The sequence below is a fragment of the Rhinopithecus bieti genome, unplaced genomic scaffold (assembly GCF_001698545.2).
Source record: "Rhinopithecus bieti isolate Rb0 unplaced genomic scaffold, ASM169854v2 scaffold_6568, whole genome shotgun sequence".
NCBI lineage: Eukaryota > Metazoa > Chordata > Mammalia > Primates > Cercopithecidae > Rhinopithecus > Rhinopithecus bieti.
Window position 1 is genome coordinate 36,916 of NW_016805114.1, and position 10,382 is coordinate 47,297.

Genomic DNA, 10,382 nt, shown 5'->3' on the forward strand with positions numbered 1-10,382 from the left:
AGGTCTTTCGGTTTAGAAACGTCGGTTCAGCGGAGAGATTGAACAGGCCCTAACCCCAAATTGGGCTTCCCTGACTTCTCTGAGTTATTCCGGGAGCTCTGGGCAAAGACTTGATGCTAATATGACAAAGGTGATATCCAGGTGTAAAAGCCTGTTGTTGGCGAGGTAGGACAGAGCCAACGGCTGCCAGAAGTCCGGGCACAGGAAGTTATTGGGTGGGGCTTCCGTTGAGGATAACTTTCGGGGCCCAGTGAAGGGCTTGTGCCCATTGTCTCCTGTTCCTGACCCTGCCCCTCAGAAGATGGTTCAGGCCAATTCACCNCCTTGAAATGTTGAAAATGAGAAAAGCTTACATTTGCAAGTTTTTAAAAAATTCAAGAAACCAGCACCATCTCAATATATAATTAGGAAAAAAACATATTACAAGATGTATTTTTCTTTAAAACATACACACACACTTCTACACACATGCAAGATTTAAAGGCTCTATTCTGAATTCTATTTCCAAATTTTACTTAACAGAAAATCCAGCTTTCTGAAGCACATTTAATGACATATGATGAGACTTATGTGATGTGAGACCTGAGAAAACTATGATAGAAAGAAGCAACTCAAGCTGCAAGGATATTCCTCATGTATCATGCAAGGATATTCCTCATGTATCATGTAAGTAAAACTCACCAAATCCTGACAACCTGTCCACATGTGCCCACAATGTACAATTATATATTAAAAGAGCAGAATACAATATAACAAACATCAATGGAATATCAATTAAACTTCTTAAGAGTATCATTTCTTTACTGCTATATATTTGTTCCACTTACTGATTTTTTCCCAGATGCATATGATTCTTACGGTTTGATCAACAGTAAAAGAATGCTATGAGATTTAGCCATAAAAAACTATCTTGTTACTCAAGAAAAGTTAATGCTATTGGAGAGTACTCATGATCTAGAGTTCAGTTGAGAATTCAGGGCACCAAATTCTATGTGTAGTGGGACCAATGAGGATGGATTTGAAGAAAAGAAATGGAAAAGTGTGTGTGTGTGTATGTGTGTGTGTGTGTCTAGCATTGTGCTGAAGAATGTGGGGAGTATATTGATGAGATATAGACTAAATTTATTTCATTAAATAACATCAGTTATTATTGAACAGTTATATATCGTTTTTTAATGTTTAAACCAATATACTCATCAATCTGCTAATAGTGGATGCCTCAAAAAAGTGGGATTTGTGATAAAGTGTTTCCGTTTGTTCTTCATAGATTGTGTATTCTAAGATATTTTCAAGAAGCTGATAATATATTTGTAATTTGAGAGTCAACCCAGAACAAATATGTACAGAAGAAATTATTGGTGAAAACTTGATTTGTTGGCTATTTGAAATCTAATATATTTATATCTTTAACTGATCACAGAAAACAGGTGTATTCAGGACACCCACATTTTAAAATCCTTATCCGCGTCAGTGGGCATTACTTGTGGCCTCACTGCACTTCTTTGTACAAGGCTAATGTGTCTGGTTATTTTGTAAACATGTATGCTTAATTTTAGGAAATGCAAAATTTGAGAAGCAACCTTAAAATATTGCCTATTCCAAGGAGTAGTTAATGATGTTTCCAAATACCTCAAACTGTCATAAGTGAGAAAAGCATGTCTGACATACAAGGTAACTGGGATTTTAGGATAAAAAATATACATTATATGTGGATAGGGAAGATATGAGAATGTATGGCAAAGACATTTTAAAAGTTATTTCTTCTAGTTTTCATTGAGATACCATTTATTTTGGCTTTGTAATTTCTCAAAATATGAGTAGATTTCCAATAGCAGATGTTACCTTTATAATTCCTTCGAAGAGAAACCTCCTTGTAGAACAAAGTATAAAGAAATTTCCAGCTAGGAAAATAGATGTTGATATACGGAAACTTGCAATTTATGTAAGTTGGTGCAGAAGACTTTGTAGAAAACTATGCCCAGTATAAGTCAAGTTATAATTAAGGTGAAATAAATGTGCATATATATGTATAGCAATATTATGTGTTTTATATATATATAGCAATATTATGTTATATATGCCTTATTTAAACTATATAATAAATGGAGCAATAAGAAACATTTTGTTTGTTGGTTGGTTTTTTGAGACGAAGTCTCGTTCTGTAGCCCAGGCTGGAGTGCAGCGACGTGATCTCAGATCACCCCAACTTCCGCCTCCAGGTTCAAGCGATTATTCTGCCTCAGCCTCCAGAGTAGCTGGGATTACAGGCGGGCGCCACTGCATCCAGCTAATTTTTTGTATTTTAGTAGAGACGGGATTTCACCATGTTGGCCAGGCTGGTCTTGAACTCCCAACCTCAAGTAATCTGCCCGCCTTGGCCTCCCAAAGCGCTAGGATTACAGGCATGAGCCACCGCGCCCAGCCAAGAAACATTTTCTGCAATGCTTTGATTACTAAACATGAAGACAAAATTTTATATAATGTGGCCAAACTGTCTTAGAATCAGGAGTGGCAATCTCCTAGGCAAACCATCATGTACAAACAACCAATTTTAATATAAATGTATTGTCACATATGAACATAAATATAAAACTCTGTGTGTATTGAAAGGAGTAGGAGGACATGATCTAAAAAATTATCACTGGTCTTAATCGGTTTTATGATAGTGCTTTAATATTTATCAGTGCATGGTTATTTCTGAATCCTTGGCAAACATCATGTCTTAATTATTAATGAGGAAGTGGTTTTAAGGCTTATCTCTAAGAGATAACTGGTAAATACAGATACAAAGATAAATACACACACACACACACACACACACACACACACACACCCCTACATACCCAGTGAAGTGGTAGGAAGCAATTGGAGACCATTTTATGGCATCGGAAAGTGTCTTCGAATGGTAAATGAAATCACAAGACAAAACTCTTGGAATGAGAGCCATTTGGGCACTTCTTTTAAGACTCCAGCCAAATAGCTGCCAACAAGTCAACACGTAAGACTTAGATCTCTATCCTGAAAATGTAGAATTCCTTGGGAGCCTTACAGATGGATGAGCCAGGCAAGGACATGTGGTTTGGTACTTAGAGATAACCTCCCGGCCTTGAGTTTCTAGCATTTTCTTTTCTGCTTAGTCCTGGATTCTTGAGTCTTGAATCCAGAAGCAGAAGCTGGTAATTTGGGAAAATACTGGAGATGTAATGCTGAGTGAGCGAGAACACAACCGTGAAGGCGAAACCTATTGGAAATGTAGTTCTTAAAAGAGAAGGCCTCAGTTTCGTTTCAAATGGAAACCAAAAGCAAAAGTACAGCAGCGTGATCAGATTGTCCCAAACTAGGCAAAAGTTAGGCTGCCATGTTTCCTGGCGCCTTTTCTTGCTGACGTTTTTTTTGGACAGGAAGGGCGGGAGAAGGACTAAGGAGCAGTACGTGTTGGCGTATCTGGAGCACTACTGCCATCGTGAGGAAATAGTTTTAAAATGCTGTACGCCATTACAGCGTCCGTCCCGTGAGGTCTTTCGGTTTAGAAACGTCGGTTCAGCGGAGAGATTGAACAGGCCCTAACCCCAAATTGGGCTTCCCTGACTTCTCTGAGTTATTCCGGGAGCTCTGGGCAAAGACTTGATGCTAATATGACAAAGGTGATATCCAGGTGTAAAAGCCTGTTGTTGGCGAGGTAGGACAGAGCCAACGGCTGCCAGAAGTCCGGGCACAGGAAGTTATTGGGTGGGGCTTCCGTTGAGGATAACTTTCGGGGCCCAGTGAAGGGCTTGTGCCCATTGTCTCCTGTTCCTGACCCTGCCCCTCAGAAGATGGTTCAGGCCAATTCACCTTGTTCTGGAGCCATAGAACCTGGGCTCCCTTTGATAGCAGCATCACAACTCATAAAAAGGCTAACTTGAGGAGATATCTTATAACAGCATTTGTGCTTGCTGGGGGATCTCATACACAGCCAAAGTCTGGACCCCATTGCCTTAGAGCAAGGAGGGAAATGAAGAAACATTGGGAGCCATCCTGCCAAGCCAAAAAAGGCCAATTCTCCTGCTTAGAGAGCAGAGGCATACACAAAGAGGCCAAAAAATGTTATGCCTATAGCCAAGGCCTGTCCCCTAATAGAGTTTTGCCATCATCTCAGATCTCTTGGTGGGATTGGTGGGGAGGAAGGGAGGAGTGCTCATCTCTTTATTTGTTCTCCCAGAGGATGCAGAACTCCTTGAAGTCTACTGATTCTCCTCATACATAACAATTGTTCTTCTCTGATACTTCTTCATAAAAAGCTCCAGGTGAGGATACCTGGTAAGCCTGACAACCCATACTTCTTGCTCCCAAGTTGATGGAGAACGTCTAGAATTACTTGAGTTTCATTGCATAATGGAGAAACATTCTGGCCCCCTCTTCTACTTTCCTCACTCAGTTAGCATCTGACCTCATAGAGTAGTTGAAGATGATTTTTTGTACGTGTGTTTGCGTGTAAGCGTCCTGTGACTAAAAAATTTAAAACTTTCTTTTCTGTCGTATTTAAACCAACGGCAAAATTGGTAAAGGAATTAAACAGGCAATTTACAAAAGAAGAACTGCAACTGTTTATTAAATAAATGAAAAGATACTCAATTTTACTACTGTTTATGACATTCCAGTTATCTACACACATTGTGTTTATGTATGTATTGTGTTAGTTTATAAATATATGCACCAATATTTGCACATATTCCTATATCTATGCATACATGCCTGTTATATATATATTTATATGTACTATGTATATACGCATGCACATTAAGTTATATACAATTTTTACAAATATAGAGGTATATATAAAGACATGTATGTGTAAATGTGTGTGTGCACAATTAAAATAATTCTATTCACTTAAATATTATATTCAATTACATATCAATTATTTCAGTTAAATATTAATTATAACTGATATAGTAAATAAATACAACTGAATTATATTAAGTTAAATATTAAATAATTCTATTCAGTTAAATGATTCTATTCAATTAAATATCCTATTTAATATTCTTTTATCCCCAAGACTTAGAACAGTGCCCAGAACTTGGCAGGAACTAGATAAATATTGGTTAAAGGAATGTATGATTTCCTCTACATATTGAGAGATCTGAGATGGTAAACACCAAAGTGCAAATAGTAGTAACTGTACTACCATATACTGTTTATGAATGGGTGCTCATGCCTCTTTTTTAAAAACATTTTTCACTGTGCAGTGGCGTAATCTTGGCCCACTGCAACCTCCGCCTTCCAGGTTCAAGCAATCCTCCCACCTCAGCTTCCAAAGTAGCTGGGATTACAGACATGTGCCACCATACCTGGCTAATTTTTTTTTTTCTTTTTTTTTTTTTAGATGGAGTCTTGCTCCGTCGCCAGGCTGGAGTGCAGTGGCGCAATCTCAGCTCACTGCAACCTCCACCTCCCGGGTTCAAGCGATTCTGCTGCCTCAGCCTCCAGAGTAGCTGGAACTATAGGCGCGTGCCACCACACCCAGCTAATTTTTGTATTTTTAGGAGAGACGGTTTCACCATGTTGGCCAGGCTGGTTTCGAACTCCTGGCCTCAAATGATCTACCCGCCTTGGCCTCCCAAAGTGCTGGGGCACCAGACATAGGGGAAATTGGACACATTGGAGGAGGTCAGAAAATTTTGAGATAAATTTTGCGAGGAAAATTAAATTGATCAAAATCTGTAATATGAATGAGCGCCTTGAGAGATATTTTAGTCAACTTGTATATGTGTGTGTTTGAATGAACTTTGAGTACACAGACCATCAAATGAAATGACTAGTAAATTATTCTAGGAGACAGAGACTAGGGGAAAGATGTCCAGAAAAAGAAAAGCAAACACAATTTAGTACATGGATCATCTCAAGACATTTACATTGTTATAGTATTGTATGCATTAAATATTGACACAAGCAATTATAGCTACATTGGGAGGATGGGAAGAAAGGAAGGATGTGAGTGAAGTACTAATATTGGTATTAGTGAAGTGTGGTGAGGGCAAAGAAAGTAAAATATTCTTCTAGAAGGAAGAGTATATATTATGAATGTATGGGTTAGTTTATAAATTGGTAATATGGGCATTCTATTTAGGGATATATAAGCAAGTAAAAACTTACTAGCTAAGAGTGTTAAAAGTGTTTCAATCTTCTGGGCACGGTGGCTCACGCCTGTAATCCCAGCACTTTGGGAGGCCAAGGCAGGCGGATCACGAGGTCAGAAGATCGAGAACATCCTGGCTAACACGGTGAAACTCCATCTCTACTAAAAATACAAAAAATTAGCCGGGCATGGTGGCAGGTGCCTGTAGTCCCAGCTACTCAGGAAGCTGAGGCAGAAGAATGACGTGAATCCGGGAGGCGGAGCTTGCAGTGAGCTGAGATCGCACCACGGCACTCCAGCCTGGGCGACAGAGTGAGACTCCATCTCAAAGAAAAAAAAAAAGAAAAAAGTGTTTCAATCTCGGAGGAATGTCAGAGATGGCATAATGTTGTTTGTAAAGTATTGTACAAATAACTAACGTTGAAAAATGTGTTCATGTATAATTTTGGCTTCAAATCTTTAAAAACTGTATCTATCTATCCATCCATTCATCCTTGTGGTATATAGGCAGAATTCTAAGATGATTCCATCTCCCTGTATAATTCCTTAAGTATGAGTGGGACCTGTGAATATGATAGATTATCACTCCTCTGATTCCTTTATATTATATGTCAAAAATGATAGGGTCTCAAAAGGGAGATTACCCTGGGAGGGCTGGATCTAATCAGGACAGGGAAAGAGGGCCTGGTAGTCTAAGATATTCTCTTTTGCTAGCCTCAAAGAAGTAAGCAATTGTGAGTTCTAAAGCTGCAACAAAATGAATTCTGCCAACAACCACATGACCTTCCAAGAGGATCTTGAGCCTCAGATGAGTCCCCAGCCCTAATCGACACCTTGACTGCAGCCTTGAGCTGAGGACCTACCTGAGCTATGCCCTGACTCCTGACTCACAGAAACTGAGATAAAAAATGTATGTTGTTTTAAGCTATTAAGTTTGATGTAATTTGTTACATAGCAAGAGATAATGAATACAATGCTTACACACGGGGAAGAAAAAAAAACCTAGTAGTATGGACTGAAAGTTTGTGCCACCTCAAAATTCATATGTGGAAGCCTTAACCCACAGTGCAATGGTATTTGGAAATGAGACTTTTGGGAGGTAGTTAGGTTTAGATGAGGTCGTAAGGGTGGAGCCTGCATTATGATTAGTGCCCCTATAAGGAGATGAAGGGACAGAGCTTTCTCTCTTTGCCTTGTGAGTACATTACAGGAAGGTATCCATCTACACCTGGAAAAGGACCCTAGCCAGGAACTGAATTGGCTCCCACCATGATCTTGGACTTCCCAGCCTCCAGAACTGTGAGAAATACATTTATTTTGTTTAAAAATCTGTGATTTTTTTTATGGCAGCCCTCCTTGACTAAAACATCTAGAATAAAGTATGGAGAAATATTAAAACTGGTTTCCTCTAAGAAAATAATGTAGGAGATTCAGTTTATAAACTTTAAAGAACATATATTGACTATTGTTTTGTTAAGGGAAATAAAATAGTAAAATAGCAAACCTGTGAATTCAGTGAATGAAGTAAGTGAAAAAGGAGAGTGTGTGTGTGTGTGTGTGTGTGTGTGTGTTTAGTGTCGCGTTTGGACTTCCACATTTAGCATTGTATAGAAGGTATTGAGTAATTACAAAGACAAATTGGTCAGCATGACACGATGTACTGAATTTTTAAACTAGATACACCCCAATATGCTAAAGAAAAGTTGCATCTGAAGACTTGTTAGATAAGAACTCACCTTTTTGTTTTAATACATTTTTTTCATTAAGAGTTTCCTAAGAACAGGTCAGGCCCAGTGGTTCATGCCTGTAAATCCAGCACTTTGGGAGGCTGAGGTAGGAGGATCACTTGAGGTCAGGAGTTCAAGACCAGCCTGGCCAACATGGTAAAACCCCATCTCTACTAAAAATACAAAAATTAGTCAGGCGTATTGGCAGTTTCCTGTAGTCACAGCTACTTGGGAGGCTGAAGCATGAGAATCGCTTGAACCCAGGAAGTGGAGGTTGCAGTGAGCCGAGATTGTGCCACTGCACTGCAGCCTGGGAGATAGAGTGAGAGACTCTGTCTCAAAAATAAATAAATAAATGAATAAATAAATAAATAAATAAATGTAAAGGTACATTTGGTATGTCATATATGACATGTCAAACCAATGAGAGCTATATAGCCTATAAGAAAATAATCTCAGGAATTTGGCCAAATAACAGCCTTCTACCAGACAGAAAGATTAGTGTCTCCTACAAAATGGAGGGAGATTCCCTGGTAACCTAGAAAACTATGTCAAGGACCACGATACCAGGTGACTAGAGATGACCTTCTCCAAGCCTGGAACTTACGGCATTTTCTTCTCCCATTTCATTCTGGAATCCTGAGTCTTGTTCAACTTTAAGAAGTCAACTTAATAAATTGAGCAAATGCTGAAGAACTAATGTTCAGTGAAGAAGAGCTGAACTGTGAAGCCAAAGATCTGGTGGAAATTTAATGCTGGAAAAGGGAAGATGCCTCACCAGGGCAGGATGGTTAAGGACTCGTTTTGATTTAAGATGGAAATAGAAAGCAAAAGCACAGTGATGTGAACAAGTTTCCTCAAACTGGGCAAGAATTGAAACAGTTTTGTTTCCTTGTGCCTTTGTCCTTTGTTGGCGTTTTTTCACACTGGATGGGCGGGAGAAGAGGCCCTGGGGACAGGGCTGGTTGACATTTCTGGAGCACTACTGCCATCGTGAGGAAATCAGTTGATGAAAATCCAAGTCATGAACAATTCCTCCCAAAAAACTAGTATGTCAAGGAAGGTTGGACCTGTGGGGAAGTTGGAAAGGCTTCTGGCCTCAAGCGTGATGTCCTTGCCTTCATCTCTCAGGCCTTCTAGGATCTGTGGACAAAGGCATGATATGGTTGTAGAAGTGGCCAGAACTGACCAAGGGGCAGGCAGGAAATTCATGCACAGGAAGTCCTGGAGGTGGAGCTTTTGTGTCCTCCCAGTACAGGAAGAACTAGAGGAAGCAGTTCACTGCTAAGTGCAGGGCTTCTGATCATTTGCCTCCTACTCCTGCTCCTTGTTGTAGAGGCAGACAGTCTGGGACACAGTCCTCTAGCACACTGGAGCCTGGGATATGAGCCCCATTTGGCAGTAGTGTGGGAGCTCAGAGTGCAGGGGGGAAATTCCCACTATTTATTGTAGAGCATATATTGAAGAATGCATTCAAAGTTGAGAGGCAATAGATAATTGACAAGAAGGGTGAATAACTCTCAGGAGTGTCTTGGAGACATGTGGCAAAGCATCCCTCAATGATCCCAGATATCTTGTGAAGGTGAAAGGTCATTGCTGATCTTCTGACATTATCTCAGTTAAAATAGACTGAAAGAGAAGGCCTGAACTAGATGGGTTAGCGTGCCTGCCTTGGAGCTGCATTTTGACTAGGTCATATGCTTGAAGTAGGGTAGACAAATGTGAGGAGACAGAATTGTGGATGACACTAGCAGTTGCCTCAGCTCAGGAATTCCTCAGGTTCAAGAATGTTGTATTCACCTCACCTGGCTATACTTAATACAGGCTAACAGGCCTGATTGCAGATGGAAACAATTTCATTGTTTCAGGCATAATAAAAACAACAGCAAAAACAGGAAACCACAAGCAATTATTTGTCCGTGTTTACTGCCCTTCAACCATTGGCATCCATTACAGATCATTAGTTATTCCAAGATGAAAAGTTAAAGAGAAACAATTCAGCAAGGAAAGAGAAAAGGAACCAGGCACAAACTTCCCAGAAGAAAAAGACCACGGAACAAGAAACAAGCCCCCGATATTTCACGTAGCTTCTTTTCTATTTCCCTAAGTGTCAGCCGGTCTGAGAAATAAAGGGAAAGAGTACAAAAGAGAGAAATTTTAAAGCTGGGTGTCCGGGGGAGATATCACATGTCAGTAGGTTCCATGACGCCCACCAAGCTGCAAAACCAGCAAGTTTTTATTAGTGATTTTCAAAAGGGGAGGGAGTGTACGAATAGGGTGTGGGTCACAGAGATCACATGCTTCACAAGGGAATAAAATATCACAAGGCAAATGGAGGCAGGGCGAGATCACAGGACAGAGCGAGATTAAAATTGCTAATGAAGTTTCTGGCATGCATTGTCATGATAACATTTTATCAGGAGACAGGGTTTGAGAGCAGACAACCAGTCTGACCAAAACTTATTAGGTGGGAATTTCCTCATCCTAATAAACCTGGGAGTCCTACAGGGAGAACGGGGCTTATTTCATCCCTT

The 10,382-nt window shown here is 39.9% G+C and overlaps 1 long non-coding RNA gene across 3 annotated transcripts in view; it reads left to right on the forward strand.

Annotated features, from left to right (window-relative positions):
* Positions 1–522: 522 nt before the first annotated feature.
* The window catches only part of LOC108529097 (uncharacterized), a 129,480-nt gene continuing 119,620 nt past the window's right edge, over positions 523–10,382 (forward strand). For all 3 annotated transcript variants that reach the window (XR_001885400.1, XR_001885401.1, XR_001885399.1), the window contains exon 1: positions 523–666. This is a non-coding gene — a long non-coding RNA (uncharacterized LOC108529097). The remainder of the gene's footprint in view (positions 667–10,382) is intronic.